This window comes from Canis aureus, chromosome 16 (assembly GCF_053574225.1).
Source record: "Canis aureus isolate CA01 chromosome 16, VMU_Caureus_v.1.0, whole genome shotgun sequence".
In the NCBI taxonomy this organism is placed as follows: domain Eukaryota; kingdom Metazoa; phylum Chordata; class Mammalia; order Carnivora; family Canidae; genus Canis; species Canis aureus.
In genome coordinates, this window is record NC_135626.1 from 23593717 (window position 1) to 23611279 (window position 17563).

General features: G+C 43.7%; 1 long non-coding RNA gene across 2 annotated transcripts in view; it reads right to left on the minus strand.

Annotated features, from left to right (window-relative positions):
* LOC144286161 (uncharacterized) overlaps window positions 1–17563 on the minus strand; it is a 32687-nt gene continuing 15124 nt past the window's right edge. The window contains exons 3-5 of one of the 2 annotated variants that reach the window (XR_013354241.1): window positions 3299–3461; window positions 2912–2983; window positions 1–2706 (exon numbers count right to left, since the gene is read on the minus strand). This is a non-coding gene — a long non-coding RNA (uncharacterized LOC144286161). Of the gene's footprint in view, window positions 2707–2911; window positions 3462–17563 lie in introns of both variants that reach the window. The other variant, XR_013354240.1, reaches the window with a different exon arrangement.

The window sequence follows — 17563 nt, forward strand, 5'->3', positions numbered from 1 at the left end:
GGCTGGCTCAGTGGGTTAAGCATCCGACTCGATCTCAGTTCGGTCTTGATCTCAGGGTTGTAAGTTCAAGCCCTGCGTTGGGCTCCATGCTGGGTATGGTGCCTACTTTAAAAAGAGAGATAGAGAGACCTGAAGCTGAGTTACCTACTAAATCTAAATGAAGCACTATTGTGAAGTTCAGAGGAACCCCCCTCATCTTACATTGGGGAATGCCTCCCTCCAGTGTTTCTAAACTCCAGGAAGCATCTGCTCTATGTTGTCATAAAGGGCATTACCTTATACATTATTACTTAATATTTTTATAGAAATTAACTGGTTTAACCTAAATGCATGTATTTTAAATTTTTCACTGCTCTAAATAGGAACATAATATCCCTTTCCATTAATTATCCACAAAAAAAATGCAATTTAGCAAAATACCATTACCAAATTCTAGACTGGCAAAGTTTTCTGAGCCTCAGCCATTTTGAATCTGTTTAATAAAAAGTGGGGGTCAGAAGAGAATGTTGCCAGGGAGGAAGGGTTAGCAAAGATTTGAATATTAAGATGTCTTAACCCAACAATACACCCCTTAAAGGAATCAGAAAGATCAAAAGATAATTGAACATGATTTTCACACTAGAGGTTTTGATTCATGTTTAATGATTTGTGCATGTATCACCCAAACTGCCTACTCTGCCCCACTCTGGGAGGACAGGCTGTACATTACTCTAGAACTTGGGGCTGAAGGAGCGGGTGTTTCCTGAGTCTGTGGTCACTCACCCAGCTGGCTTTCCACTCAAAGGCAGGTGTTCCTACCATCAATGTAAGAACCTTTCCTCCTACCATTCCAAAGTCCTGCTCTTATTCAAGACCTTGGTGTTACCATCATAAACTTGCTGCAGCTGTGCCAGTTCTGATCTGAGACAGGCCAGGCAAATTTAAAAGGGGCAAAAAGACACCACCAGTGTTGGAAAGTGGTGGAGGCCAGAGAAAAGCTTAGTGAACTTAAATTCACTCATTATACAGATCAGGAAACAGAGGCCCGACAGAAGGAAGGGGCTGATGATCAGTGACCGAATTGGGATAAAATCCAGGCACCTGAACCCCAGTCCAATGTCACCTCTCCTCTATACTCTACCTTAAATTTGCTCAGAACCAAAACCACTGTTGACTTTTAGCATGAGAGGTTTGCCTACTTTGGAATCTCTTTCTGGCTGCAGGATGAGACACTATAATCAGACCAAAAAGAAGAGAAAAAAGTCTTCCTGCAGGTGTTCCTCTTCAGGTCCCTTAAATGCCAATGACCCCACTCCTCTTCTGACTAATACCCAGCTGTGGGCTTGCTTGGCTCAAGGAAGAATTATGGATCTCTGAGCTTCACCAGGAGGTAGGGACCCTATAGCACTCCTTTGACCTACATCTAAAGAGACTTTCCATTTGCTAGTGTTCTTGGTCCAACCACCTCATTTTTTTAGAAAAGGCTGAGTCCCTGGGAGGAAAAATAACTCGCTTTAGATCACCCAGCTAGTAAGCAGCAGTGCTAAGACTGGAATAGGAGTCCCAAGGCCAGTGTTCATTTTAAAAATAAATTTAAAATAAAATTCACTTGTAAACTTGGGCAAGCAGAACTATTATGCCAATAGGACCCTAAACAAAATTCATTTATTCAATCCATTCATTCAAGATACTGATTGAATAGGAGAGGCCAATATATATTGACCAGGAATACATAGCATAACTGCCTGGCAGTACTAAGGAGCCTCTTGGGGTTTGAGGTTGTGAATTTAGTGTGTGAGCCACCAGCACGATTGCATGTTTGTCTCCAACCTGGTTCAGCTACATGGGGTTAGGCGTGAAGTGAGCTGAGTCAGATCTAACCAAGATTGTGGCTTTGCCAAAGGACCGTGATGAGGTGAAGGGCTCAGAGAGAGAGTTGAAGGTACACAAGGAAGGGGTTAAGGTAATAGAGGATTTAAAAGTGAATTTTATTTTAAAAACCTTTTATTTTTTTTAACTTTGCAAAAATGAATTTTGAAGCCAGGCTGTGATGCTGGTTCAGGCTGAAGTGGAGAGAGTATCATCTTTGCCCAGAAGCTGTCTTGAGGCGGGTTTTACCTGGGCTCATTCAGCTTGTTGGGGGAGGTTCTACTTGACTTAAATTGTTGTTTGACCAGTGCTCAACCTGCGAGCTTCAGGACCTTCCTTCCTCTGGAAGGAGCCTTTTGAGACCAATCCCGGGGTCAGTCCAAAGCTCAGGAGCAGCAACTCAACTTATAAAGCCCTTTTATAGCATTACCTGCATAAGTAAAGAGTTGACTTCCTATTTCTGGAAAGGACATACTTGTTCTCAAGGCTGCCTATGTCCTGGGTGGAAAACACAACCGTTCCTCTCCCGATGCTGTTTGGAAACAGCAGGGCAGTTTGCATCCTTCAACCACAAAAGCCAACCGTGTGCCAAAGCTGCAATACAAGCCACGCTCGGTTTTGTATCCCGTCTGTCCCCTACCTCATCACAGTACTTACCGAGAGCCTGGCCTCCTTTCCACTCATTGTAGGTACCCATGCAGGTTTTCATTGATGTCAGCAGTGGTAATGATTAAGTGGAAACACCCCACCCCATTCAAACGTCTCCCTTTCCCGGCCGCTCCCCATTCTGAGTGAAAGTGCAGGTGCCATCCGGCATTTCTCCTAGAACTGCAGCTAGAGAGTGCAAATGAGGTGAACCTGTAGAAAATAAGTCCTTTTGACTCGAATCATGCCACCACCCTTTCAGCGCCCCCCGACGTTGGCCTCTGCCCCACTCAGAAGCGGCAGGCCGTGGAAGAGCCCAGAACAGATCTTGCAACCACCAAGTGGTACTACAATTCTAGATCACGTTCTAACTGACATAGGATTTAGGGGAAGGGGCAAGCAAGGATGATGCCCTCACCCACTTTAAGGTCCCAATGTTCTGGGTTACATTTGACAAGAGGACATCCACACAGGGAAGAACAGGTGCCAACTGTTTAAAAAACAAACAAACAAACAATAAAAGGTCAGTAAGGCACCCCACCCCCTACTCTCACATTCTTAGTCCCTACAAGAGATTTTAAAAAGAAAAGCCCAGGAAATTCCAAGCACGAATACCTCCCCAGATAAGACAGAAATGGAAGAACACAAAACTTTTTAAAGTAAGCATTTTGATCTTCATGCAAACATGGAGTTAATCTTGGGGCAGCTGAGCACAATTACACAGATGAATTCATTGTGTGAAATGGTCATTGAGCGTCGAGAATGTTAGCGCCGGTTCAGAGTCCAAGCTCTGTAGGGGTCATACCTGAATCTGCTGAGCTGAGCACACGAAAACCTCAGTGTGCATTCAGGCTTGACCACTCTTTTTAATTTATTTCAGAGTCGCTCACAGGGTGGCTTCAGGAAATGCAAATCTTGAACGTCCATAGTGGTGTCTGAGGACATGCAGGGTTTTTATGTGTGTTAAGCTGCAAATATAAATAAAAAAATCTTTGGGCCTGTATTTACATATATTATTATCTTGAGATAATAGTATGATTTTTATAATCTTTATACTCTTCAAGTCGGCTCTTATTTGTACAGAGAGGATACAAGCTGGCTCCAGGTCCATCTCAAATTCTCCAGGAGTCCTGGGGTACTTCCCTCCTAGACCCTGGGCCTCCATACACCTATAAACTGAGGAGTTTGGACCACATGGTCTGGCTCTTAGTTCTGAGGCTACAATTCAGTGGAATTTGGAAATACCACTTTATCTCTAGGATTTTATTTTTTGCAAGCTGAATATACTTTTATAAGGTAAAATGCATATGACTCTATAGCGTGATTGGCCTCCCAAGCCCACAGACTTAGGGCCACAGTTGGAAAGAACTCAAATCTTTGTTTTTAACACCTGTCCCTGTTCCATCCAAAAAAAAAAAAAAAATTCTAAACTCATCAGGTATCACTGGCCACAGCGAATGTGCAAAATTCAGCACTACAAAGGAAGTACATTTCTGAGCGTTTCCTTCTATATCTATTACAGCGAAATATGTGTGCTGAAAGAGGCCTTAGCAAGCATGGAGGCCCAGAGAGGTTAATCAACTTGCCCAGGATCACACAGCAGGAAGGGAAAGAGGAGCAAAACTTAAGTCTCTTCTCCCGGCCTGGTCAGGACTCCTACAGAAATGCTCAGGGGGTCAGAAACGCTCACCTTTTTGATTTCTCTCTCCATGTTTACCCACATCCTTCACAGGGCACGGAAATGTTGAATTTTGTTTTTTAGAGTTAGAGCTTGGTGAAACTCACTAGAGAAGTGGATACTGATGAAAAACTCACAGTTGCCTAATCAGTAGGAGAGTTTCACAAAAGAAATGAAAAGCCCACAAAACAAGGGCTTTGTTTGGAGCTGCCCCTTCCTTATCCCCAGAAGCGCAGTAACTAGGAGACAAGAGAAGGAAAGGCAGCCCGGACCCCTCAGGAGCCAAGCAGGAGCAGCCTCAGCTGGAGATGTCTGTGCCCACGTCCTAAGTTTGAATCAGAACAGGGCCCTGGCGTGCCAGTGGAGCCTGGGCCTTCGGAAAACAAGTTGGGGTAAAAACCAAGCCTGGGTATGTCCCACAATGTCTCCTGATCTTTCATCTTTGGAAAAGGGACCCCCATTTCCAGCATTCTCAAATGCTTGAGCTGCCAACACATTTGTCTGCCAAAGTCAGGGCTCGTGCACAAAGCACCATGCCCCTACTCAAACGCACTTGAATTTGGGGATCATGTCTGCTCCGTGTCCTCTGGGAAGGGAAGGCAGGGCCGGGAGGCAAGGAAAGGAACTGTCAGCTGGAGCTGCGGAACTTCTGTTGAGTCTCGGAGAAGCCGGCATGGCTTGGAGGATAGCACACCACCAGAAGAGCCCAGCTTCGTGGCTGCCAACCTGTCTGACCCTGGGCAGGAAACGTCTCCTGTTTCCTCATCTGTGAGTTGGGGAGGATCACACCTCATGAAAGCATTGCTGTGGGGATAAAAGGAGAAGGTTCTTTTCCTTCACCCCTTTTCTTAGCAGGCTCTCTATTGAGAGATGCTGTCATTTATTTGCTGAGCACTCATTAGCTCATCTTATCCTCACAACTGAAAGCGTTTCACCAAGAACGACCTAGAAAGATACAGTATCCAAAGTAGGATGCCCCTTTGACACCCAACCCTCCCGTACCCCAAACCGATTACCTCCATCACTTATGAAGCAGCCATGTGGCATGTGGTTCACTGTGCATTCTATGGTGTCTGTCAGATGGGCTTCCATCCTCCCTTACTTCCATTCCCAGTGTCCTCTCCTGTGCATGATGCTTATCTCTAACCCTCGTAAATAGGAAGAACAGCTTCCCATATCTGAAAGAGGAGGGGCCATGCTGGCCTCGGCCAGATTCCGTGTTTTAACCCTACACACCCACTTCTTGCCTTCCCCATACACACAGCCACCCAGTTTGCTTATACCATCTTCATACTGGACACGGTTAGCCACCAGCAAGGTTTGGGCGCAGAAGAAAGTACCTGTCAGGTGTCAACCTGGCTCCGCCACTCACTGCCAGTCCACCTTCTCTAAGCCTCAGTTTCCCCATTGGCAAAAGTGCTTCTCAAGGGCCACTCCAGCTCAAATCCTCTGTCTCTAGCGTGTGATGAGAGTTTTCTTCCACCTGAAAATGCTGCTTTTCCTAGCTCCCAAAGGTAACAAGGACCCTTCCACCCATTCTAGGTAGTTCGGACTTGCTTTAAAAAGATCTTTTTTTCCCAGGTTTCTGAGGCCCCCTGCCACTCAGAAGCCAAAATTAGCCCAATGTCAGCAGCTAAAAGCAAATCAGATCAAAAAGCATCCCTGTGTCTCATCTGAACACAATTTCTGCTTTGAACCTTATGCCAAGTCTAGGGCTTATCAGCCAGAGTGTGCATGATTACCATATGAAAGAACTCTCTTGGATCATATTTAAAAGAATCCTCTTTTCAATTTAGATAAGAAAAACACCCAGCCCTCCAGAAAATACATATAAATTCCTCTCTAAATGTCCAAACAGATTTATGCCCATAGAAGATGTAATTATCTCCTTCTAGGATAAAGGAATCTTCCAGCTATAAGGGAGAGCCAAGAAGTCAGAACGTTCTGCTTGAGATTGCAGCAGGGCCACCACAGAAGGTTGTCCAAGTTGTTCACTGCACAAGAGTGCTCCACTGATGAGGGGGAGGGAAGGTGACTTAAGTCCAGCCTGTACATCACCAGTCGAGCCTGGTGCCCAGTGCAAAATTATGTCAAAGTGAGGCGCATGTACGTTTATAATTCAGCAAGGGCACTGTACATGCTAGTAGGCAGCCCCCAGTATAAAGAAACAGGTCTTTCTTCTACTTATAAATACATGATCTCCCAAAGGCTCATAGCAAGAGTGGATAGCAGAAAAGTAGAAGTGAAAGCTGGGTCATGGGGTAGGGGTAAGGAGAAGTTCCTATTGGAGACTATGTTGGTGTCTGGAGGGGCTTATTCCCTCAATGCCTCTCAGCTGGCGTCCAAAAGAGCATGGTTCTAAGACAATCCAGTAAGAGACTATTCCCTGCTTCTCTGTGTCCTTTAAACTCATTTAAAGTCCAGTCTGGCCTTCTCTGGCCTCCCAGCCTATGCCAGAGTGCCTGTTGCAGGGTTTCTGAGCAGCTTCACTTTTCCTTTCTAACATTCACATTGCACTTTGCAATAACACGTGTGTGGGTGATGTGATTTGCCTCTGCCTCCCAACTAGTCTGTAAGCGGTGTGAGGGTAGACCGTGGTCGGTTTTGTCTTATATCCCTAAGACCGTGTCTGGGACACAAGGCAGGAGCTATGAGTGGATGGAAACAGTATGAACTAAAGGGCATGGGTCTTGCACTTCTGCATCCTTTTCTGCCTAGGGGGTGTTTGGGCACAGTGACATGGGTCTCCATGACCTAACCCCTATGCCCAGGCCCAGGGGACACAGACTAAACAAGAGATACACAATCCTGGCCTGGCATCCAAAACACATGTGAAGGCTAATAAAACACATCTTCTCAAGCCCTGCTCCAAGAGATTCGGGCATCTAGGATTTGTATTTTTGACAAGGTCCTCCAGGCAATGCTGAATTGCCTATCAGGATTGGGAACCCATAGACATTGCTGCGATATATATATAAGGAACCTAAACACCAGAGAGAAGGAGCCCAGGGTCTAACCTGAGGGTTCATGGGAGGTTTTCTGTTGGAAGTGATGCCTCAGCCAGCAAATATGAGCTATGTGAAGAAAGGAGAGAAGGGCATTCTGGGTTGAAGGAACCACATGAACAAAAACAGAAATGGGATACTGCAAGGGCTGTACTTCTCAGGGAAGGGCAGGGAGATTGAGTCAAAATGACAAGGACTGGGCTCCTGGTGGGCAATCACACATAAATCACCCACATTTCAGCTGGACTCCCAGAACACTTTGGGTGGGAAGTCCGCATTTCAGCATCCCCACTTTTAATCTGGCCTCTTTCTTATTTTTGGTTCCATTTACCGTCTTGCTTTTTCTTATCTTCTTTCTCTAGTAAGACTATATATAGCCTCATGAAATAGCCTTCTGAACCCTGTGCCATCAAGGCCGTATTGCCAGGGGTTTCCTTGATAAATAGACTTGACTTCAGAATTCCAAACTGTCCTGGCTAGAAATACAAGCCTCCTAAAGCTGGCAAAACAGCAGCATCTGCAGATAACATCTATAGCTGTGTGCGTCCCATGTTGCAAGAAAGTGTCCTTATACTTGATACAAAAGCAATGTCTGGAGTATGACGTTCGGGCCCCAGGAATTCATTTCTATCTTTTTTTTTAAAGATTTTATTTATTTATTCATGAGAGACACACACAGAGAGAGGCAGAGACACAGGCAGGGAGCCCGACATGGGACTCCATCCCGGGTCTCCAGGATCACACCCTGGGCTGAAGGTGGCGCTAAACCGCTGAGCCACCAGGGCTGCCCTCATTTCTATCTTTTTGGGGCCCAGAATGGGATGGATGGTCATGTTGGGAGTGACAGAGGGGATGCATGTGGGATGGGAGGGTAGATCCTCAAAGACCTGCCTTCACTTTAAGTGGAGTGGGAGCAGTCAATGAGCTAGGTGTTTCAGGCTGTAGGAACCATCTCTTACCACACAGCCCACTCCAGACTCCTAGCTCTCCTTCCACATCTTTCCATTGCCTCCTGTCTCCTTACTTGTCCCCTCCTGCCCTCCCCTCCCATACAGTTTAGCCAACGGGGCTGGGCTGCATTGGCAGGCTAATATTCCCTTCTAACTGGACTTTTCCAATAAGCTCAAATGTGTCTGGACAGGATTTCTAAGACCAGTGAGTATGCTACAGAGAGGAGAGTCCTTGGCACAGTTTCCCTCTCTTTTTTTGTCCAGGCAGCCTCTAGGAACTGGTGTGGATCTGAGGTTCTCAGCCTCTGCACCAAGGTGCAGACCAGGTGTCTTCTGAGCAATGCCCCATGCCACAGTTCAGTGCCACCCCACCGAAGCCTGAACTATCTTGTCTGCTATCCAGTTATAAATTAATCTCCTGTTATCAGTGATTAACTTATTCAAGCCATAGGAGCTGCTGAACCAAAACAGCCCCTTGGGGTGAAAGAGTCTCTAACATCGTGTGGCGTGTGGATCTGCCTGTGACCCTCATCACTCTGGCCCTTGTGCTGTGTCAGCAGGGGAGCAGGGACAGCCAGGACAGGGGTCCTGCTCCGGGCACTGCCGTTCTGGAGTGCTCACCGGATTCCTCCGAGTGGAGATCCTCATAGCAAACTTCTAGGTTTTGTTTTCTTTGTGTGTTTGTCTGCAGAGAAGGCTTTAAAAATGGGGTTGGGCGGGCATATTCTCTGGGGGGTAGGGAACATATGTCGTGTGAATCCAACCACCTGAGACTAATATGGAAGAAAAGGGAGCCAAACTCTGGAATGTGCTGGATGTTGTAGAGACTAAGGATCATCTCTTAGAACATAACTTGTTGTAGCAGGAAGAAACCTTGGAGGTGACTGGTTCCAACTTCCTATTCTATGGCACCAAGAGAGAGGGCTTGAATCACCCAAGATCACACCATAGAGCCAGGGGGAGAGAAAGAACAAATGTCAAGTTGTGTTTACATGTCAGATAAAGGCTTTCTTCACCACTCTGGGGATAGGGGACATACAACTCTCTTTGGGTAAAAGGCCAGGCGATCCTTCCATATACCACTTTTAGCACTTGAAAGTCTCAAAAGTAAAGTCTCTCTGTGGTGGTGTTTTGTTTTGTTTTGTTTTTTTCCTGAGTAATCCAGGCAGACTTGGTTTCACTTCTTAGTCTTAGGGCTTCTCACAGCAGTTTAAAAACGATGTCTTTACTTATCGCTGTGGCCATCCCCCTGTAACCCATAGCCCCAGTTTAACCAAAAGAAACACAAAAACAGACAAACTCCAACTGAGGGACATTCTGCAAAGAACCTGACCAGTACCCCTCAAAAAAAAAAAAAAATGATCCTTGCTATGGGGCCTGTAGACCTTGGTAATATGATGCTACGTAAAAGAAGCCAGACACAAAGACCACATAGCCAGACACAAAATTAGAGACAGAGAAGCTCTTGTGCATTTGTACCTTCTCTGTAAAACAAATCAGGCCTCTGCGGATATACTGAGGATGAGAGATCCCATCCTTAAAATATCCCAAGCTTTAAAATGAAATCTGATTTCAAAGTCCATCTCTTACTAAGTCTTCATTCAGCACTGTAAATGTACTACTTAAAAGTAATGCCATGGGATACATAACACAAGATTCAATAGAACGAGAAGGAGAAAAAGAGAAGGAGGAAGGGGAAAGGGGGCACGAGAAAGGGGTAAGGCACAGGCATTGGTATTTTTAAAAACACCCCGAGTGATTCCAGCGTGCAGCCAGTGGCTCATTGGATGGTACCGGTTCCCTTTGGCACCTAACCCCATACCCCTGGTAAACAGTAAACAGGAAATACTTGTTTCTCTGTGTCTCCGTATGGGCCCAGTTGGGTTTAGTAAAATTGCACCAGCCTGACTTATGTCTTACTAGATATTGCTGGCAGCCACGTGCTTATTGTAAAACAATTACTAGGAGCGCTGGAAGCCCCAATAGATCAAGGACAAGGCTGCACGTTCTCATTTATGTGTTAATGGGGGAGCCCAAGGCCTCAGGTGGGTGAGTGTTGCCCTTTAAACACTGGATGACTTACAAGGAATTTCAGATATTTGCTGGACACTTTAAGCTGTTGATTTGGTCACAGGCACTACATCGAAAGAAAGAAAGGAAGAAAGGAAGGAAAAAGAAAGGAAGAAAGGAAAAAGAAAGAAAAATTTCAAGACTCTTACAAATGAAAGCAGAGTTGTTTCTTTTTTTTTTTTTTTTTTTTTTTCAGAGTTGTTTCTTTACGGTGTTCTCGCATAGCTGTTTTCAAGTGATTTCCTGGTTTTTTTCCCCCCGTTGGTGTGGCCACTAGATGGCACACAGTACAAAACATTAGCCCTGATGGGGCTGCATTTATTCTCTCTGCAAAGGGAATCCCAGGGAGGGGTGCCAGACGAAGCAAATAAAAATGGAAGACTCCCAATTAAACTTAATTTCAGACAAACATGTATTTCATGGGACACCACATTTACACTGAAAAATAACTTGCCGTTTATCTGAAATTCAAATTTAAACAGGTGTTCTGTATTTTATCTGGCAATCTCAATCAGAGGGGACTTTAGGGAATAAGTAGATAATCCAGTGGCTCTCAGCTTCTCCAGATACTAGAATTTTTGGTGGCATGCTTGAAGGAATCAAAGATTCAGAGCAACAAGAAACAAGCCAGCAATTATTATAACACAATCACAATTATAGGGTAACAGAGTTTTCTGTCCAAACCCCCTGACAGTTAACCCTTTACTCCTTGGTTTACCTAAGCCATTGTGTGAGTCCAGCTATCCCTGCCCTGATCACATCTCAAGTAATCAAAGCAAGTCCTGGAATACTCCAGCAATCACTCTTGCTTTCTCAGCAATGGCTTGAGTGTGACTTTGCCCAATGCCTCCTTGCTCTTAAAGTAAGCTGGACCTACATTACTTTGAGAAATAGGATCAATGTTCAGTTTGACAGAGAATGGCATAAAGAACCATGTGTAAGAAAAGCAAATGTTACATGTTGAACAAAATTTGGTGGCATACATGTAAAGGTTGGTGCTGTGCCTCCTGTTAAGCTGACATCCCTCATGGAGATGACCCTCATTGGCCAGCCTCACGTTCAATCCCTCATGGAGAAGAAAAAGCAGAAACACCAGCATCCTGAGCTCTTTCTTGATGTGAATTGGCGAATCTCCCTACTTGACCACGAGCTTTCTCCAGGAAAGGACTATACTTATAGCTTCCTGCACAGAGAAACCTGAAAGCTAACCTCAATCTCAGGGCTCTGTACCTCAGATCAGTGTTGTACTCAACACACTTTTTAGACAGATTGGTTGCCCCAGTTTTGTGGTCCAAGTTCTGTCTACCTGTGGGACAACTGGGTCCTGAGAAGGAGAAAAAGGCAGAAAGAAGGGAAAGAGAAAAGCAAAAGTTAGCAATAGTTTAAAAAGTTAACCTGAAAGATGACCCAGCTAGAACCCACTGTGATAACTGATTTCTTTCTACTGAGTGGGGAGAGGAAGGCCTGGTGGTCAGAAATCCTAACCCACTGTTAGGATCTTGATTCTTTCTCCTGCAGAATGAATGCTTATAGTAGGAGATATGTGAGAGAACACAATCCAGTCTCTTTTTTCTCCCCACCCCAACTTCCCCTAGATCTATTTCTTTCTAACACCTTTATTGAGCTCTGATTCACACATCTCAAGTGTAAAATCAATGGGTTTTGATATATTCACAGAGTTGTGCAACCAACAGTACAATCAATTTTACAATGTTTTCATCATCCCAAAAAGAAACCCTACACCCATTAGTGGCCACTCTGCATTACTCCCCAGCCACCACCCCCAGCCCTAAGCAACCACTAACCTGCTTTGATCCCTATAAATTGGCCTACTCTGGACGTTTCATATACGTGGAATCATATAGTATGTGGTCTTTTGTGTCTGGCTTTTATCACTGAGTGTAATGTCAAGATTCATCCAGGTTGTAGCATGTGTCAGTACTTCATTCTTTTTTCTGCTAATTAATATTTCCATTGTAAGGATATACCATATTCTATGTAACCATTTATCAGTTGATGGACATTTGGGTTGTTTTTGCTTTTTGGCTATTATGAATAAGGCTGCTGTGAACCTTCGTGTACCAGTTCACAATCCATTCTGTGACTCTGCTCCAGGTCTTGTAAACACATTGAGAAGGATCAACTCTCTTGCTTCTAGAAACTCAGTTACAGTAGAGCAGCCCCATGGGGATGCTGCCTCCACCATAAGAACAAAAAAAGAATATTCGTTTAACTGGGGGAGAGGAAACACCTGTTGGGGCTGCTGAAGACCTCTTTTGGGCAGACTTTTGACAAGTTATGTGAGTTCTTGGGCTCAGAGGAGTTTAGAGAAGATTACAAGGTTTTCCATCTGCAGAATGGGTACATGATCCCTTTGCCTCCTCCAGACAGTCTATAACTACCACATCTACACCTAAGAAAATTTGGGTCATAAAGTAACATCATGGTTAGATAGTTTTGTAAGAATGATCAGACAATGATATGTTTGGGAAATTCTTACCTTCTGAGATATCCTGAATGCCTTAGGTGAACACATGGATAAACATGAAAAAGAAAAGAGCCTGCATTTTTCAGATTTTCCCCCACCACCCTCAAGGCATAACGGTCCTTGAGAGGAAGCCGAGCACTCCTTGGGAGGGGAGGGGAGGAATCAATCATGAAGTGAGTCATCCTTACTCCCCTGCTGAGAGGCTCTTACCCTGGGAACTGTGCACATCTGCATGGATTCATTCCACACAACTTACGGAGCACTTTCTGTGTGCCAAGTGCTGCAGATAAAAATACCTCATCACTTTGCAAGTGAGGAAATTGAGACTCAGAGTTCCCAAGATAACATAGTAAATGATGTAGCTGAGATTTTACCCAAGTCTGACCACAGAGAAGCCATCATAGAAACTTCAACAACTTCAATCAGTTCCAGGGCACCTGAGTGACTCAGCTGGTGAAGTGTCTGACTCTTGATCTCAGCTCAGGTCTTGCTGTCAGCATCATGAGTTCAAGCCCTGCACTGGGCTCCATGCTGGGTATGAAACCTACATTTAAAAAAGTGGGGAATCCCTGGGTGGCTCAGCGGTTTAGCACTTGCCTTCAGCCCAGGGCGTGACCCTGGAGTCCTGGGATCAAGTCCCACATCAGGCTCCTTGCATGGAGCCTGCTTCTCCCTCTGCCTGTGTCTCTGCCTCTCTCTCTCTCTGTGTCTCTCTCTCTCTGTCTCTGTCTTTCATGAATAAATAACAAATCTTTTTTTTTTTTAAAGTGCATTCCCTACCCTCAAGATTAGAATCTAGGAGGAGAACAGATAAATAAGAAAATGCAAGGAGACAGAGTGGTACTAGAGGTGAGAAGCATAAGAAATCATGGGGTAAAACCAAGGGCACTGAAGCCAATGATGGATAGGAGAGCATGAGTTTTCCCCCAAGAAGATGAAGTTTGCAAGACAAGGAAGAAATCTTCCAGAGAAAGGCAGGGAAAAGGGGCTTGCTTCTAGAGAGAGAGAGAGAGAGAGAGAGCAGCAGCAGCAGCTACAAAGGCTTCATGGTGGCAGGGAGCTTTAAGAAGTCTGTTAAAAGATCAGTGATTGGAGGAGAGGGTATGAGTGGCCATCCAGAGTGGTGACAGATGGTCAGAGGTCACTAACAAAGGGCCTTTTATATCACACTGAAAGTTGGATTTTATTCTGAAACTTACAGGGAGCCATTTAAGGCTTTTAAACTGAGAAGGGAGGTAATCTAAAATTTTACTGAGGGGCACCTGGCTGGCTCAGTGGTTGAGTGTTTGCCTTTGGCTCAGGGCATAGTCCCAGGGTCCTGGGATTGAGCCCCAACTCCAGCCCCTCCACGCGCCTGCTTCTCCCTCTGCCTGTGTCTCTGCCTTTCTCTGTGTGTCTCTCATGAATAAATAAACAAGGTCTTTGAAAAAAATAAAATAAAATTTTACCAAGTTTACTTGTGGAAAATGGATTAGAAGGAGCACAGGTAAAAGCTAAAAATACTCAAAACCTCTTCCAAACCTGCTCCATGCCGAACCACCTGTTGTCCAGGAGAGATGCCCTGCTCTCACAGGGGCACTGGCTTCACTATCCTCCTGGTTAGGCTCCTACCTCTTCTTGCCCTCACCCCACTGGAGTAGACCACCATGTAAAAACCCTAAGGAGAGTTGCTTCGTAGATAAGGTTTCTGGATTCTTGTAAGTCTGAAATGTCTTCATTCTGCCCTCACTCTTAATGGAAAGAATTCCAGGTTGAAAAACAGTTCCCTTCCAAACTTTGTATGGCTTTGTCATCTTGTGGTGACACCAGTCCGGTTGTCCTTCCTTTAATTTCCCATTTGAAAGAATCATCTGTGCTTCACATCCTCTTAGACATCATCCTTTGGTTGTACTGGCCTTCTTGTAGTTTCTTTGACTATCAAGCTCGCATATTCTTGCTCCTTTCCTCTTCCTGAAATTTCCTTCCCCAACTCTGCTCACGGCTGGTGTCATTTCATTCAGGTCCGAGTTCAAGTGTCTGCTCTCAGAGAGGCGTCCCTTTAGCAACCTAGCGAGACTAGTAAACACTAGATGTGCCAAAAATATTTATCGCATTAATTTAAAATAGTTATTTATAATTAAGATTCTTTGGGAATATTTCAGAAGGTAGGTAGTATTTGGACTAGACCAAATTCACAATCGAATTCATTTTTGGCTATTTGTATGGAAAAAAGGTGAATTTCAAATCCCTACTTCATATAATACATAGAAATGTATTCAGATTTATTTATTCAGATTCCTTATAAATCTGAGTGTAAAAGAAAAACTAGTAAATAGAATAAAACAAAAAGTCGTCATCACCTTAGAGGATGGCAGATTCTTGAATAGGACACTAAAATAAAACAGTAAATTGGGTCACCTGGGTAGCACAGTTGGTTAAGCATCCAAATCTTGGTTTCAGCCCAGGTCATGATCTCAGGGTTGTAAGATTGAGCCCTGCTTTGCACGGGCTCCACGCTCAGCAGGGAATCTGCTTAAAACTTTCTCTCCCTTTCCCTCTGCCCCTCCTCCCAGTTCTCTTGCTCTTGCAAATAAATAAATCAATATTTAAAAATAAAACCCAGTAAACTCGACTAGATTAAAATTTTAAAACTTCTATTCATCAAAAGATATCATTAAGACAGTGAAAAGGCAAGTGAGAAAAGATATTTACAATATACAGTACTCAGACTCATTTTCAGAATAAAGAACTTTCACAATTAATAAGAAAAAAGGAAGACAACACAATGGAAGAATGAGCAAAATATTTAAACAGACATTGCCCAAAAGAAGATATCCAAGCAGCCAATAAATGTATGAAAATAGTGCACAATTTCACTGTTCCCCAAAGATGCAAATTAAAGGCACAATGCAATACCACTACACCTTCACTGCCTCAGTCTATATGTGCTGCTATAACAAAACACCGTAGACAGAGTGGCTTATAGACAGCAGACAATCATTTCTCATAGTTCTGGAGGCTGGGAAGTCCCACAAGGTGGGCGTGTATGGTGAGGACGCACTTTCTGTTTCATAGATTGTGCTTTCTAGCTGTAACATTGACAAAGGATCTCTCTGGGGCCTTTTATAAGGGCACCAATCCATCATCTTCTCCTAAAGCCCTCATCATCTATATACATCAAATTCGGGATTAGGTTTCAACATCTGAATTTGATGGGATGTATTCAAACCATATTCACCAAACATAGCTGAAATGAAAAAGAGAAACAGTGCCAAATGTGGGCAAGTGGTGGTATCTCCTAGGGCTCTCATATTCTGTGGTGGGTGTATATTTATCAACCCCTTTGGAAGTAGCAATTGAAGCTAAATATATACATACTTATGGCTTAGCAATCCTACTCCTGGGTAAATACCAATAGAATTGTGTGCATATATCCATCAAATGATCTTTAACAAAAGTATGCTCACAGCAGAACTATTAGTAATAGCTGAAAGCGGGAAACTGCCAAAATCTCCCTCAACAGTGGAATGGATAAATAAATTGTGATATAGTCATAAAATGGAGTACTATTTAGCAATGCTAATAAATAAACTATTATTACATGTGAAAACATGAATGAACCTCATAAACATATATTTAGTAAAAGAAGCGATACACAAAAGATTTTATATTTTTTTATTCCATTTATATAAAATTCAAAAAACAGGCAAAACTAATCTATGAGTTTAAAGTCAAGGTATTAGTTATCATTGCTTTCTACTGGGTGTTGGTGGGGAATGAGGGACTGGATAGCAGTGGGAGAGGGCACCCAGGGGATTTCTGGAGTGCTGATGTTTTAGCTTTTTATCTAGATGCTGGTCAGGTAGGTGTATTCAGTTTGTGAAAATGCATCAATGTGTACACTTAGGATTTGTGCACTTAACTGTATGCATGTTATATTTAAATTAAATGTCAAAAAATTGTTGTGGTGATTAACTAAGTTAATAAATTACTAAGTTCAGTGACTATTATGTGGCAAACACCCACTATATGTTGACTTAAATTTCATAGCATAGTGACCAGTGATCATATAAGTCAAAGTGAGATACTCATTTAGCAGCACAAAAAGTAGATTTAAAAAACTGGGTCATGGGGGTGCCTGGGTAGCTCAGTCGGTTAAATGTCTGACTCTTGGTTTCAACTTGGATCATGATCTCAGGCTCATGCTGAGTGTGGAGTCTGCTAAAGATTCTCTCTCTCTGGGGATCCCTGGTGGCTCAGTGGTTTAGCGCCTGCCTTCGGCCCAGGGCATGATCCTGGAGTCCCAGGATCAAGTCCCATGTCAGGTTCCCTACATGGAGCCTGCTTCTCCCTCTGTCTGTGTCTCTGCATCTCTCTCTCTCTCTCTCTCTCTCTGTCTCTCTGTCTCTCATGAATAAATAAATAAAATCTTTAAAAAAAAAAAAAAGATTCTCTCTCTCCTTTTCTCTCTCCCCCTCACCTCCTCTCTTAAAAAAAAAATGACTAGGTCACGCCCAGTAGGATGGCTATCATCAAAAACAAAAACAAACCAAAAAACTAGAAAATAAGTGTTGGCAAGGACGTGGAGAAATTGGAAATCTTGTACAATGCTGATGGTAATGTAAAATGGTGCGGCCGTTGTGGAAAGTGGATGGCAGATTCTCAAAAATTTTTAATGGAATTAGCAAATGGCCCAGCAATTTCACTTCTGAGTATATACTTGAAAGAACTGAAAACAGGAACTTGAACAGAAATTTGTACACCAAAATGCAAAGCATCATGGTTCACAGTCACCAAAAGCTAGAAATAACACCACCAGTGGATGTCCCCCAGTGGATGAATGGATAAACAAAATGTGGTACATACAGACAATGGAATAGTATTCAGCCTTAAAAATGAA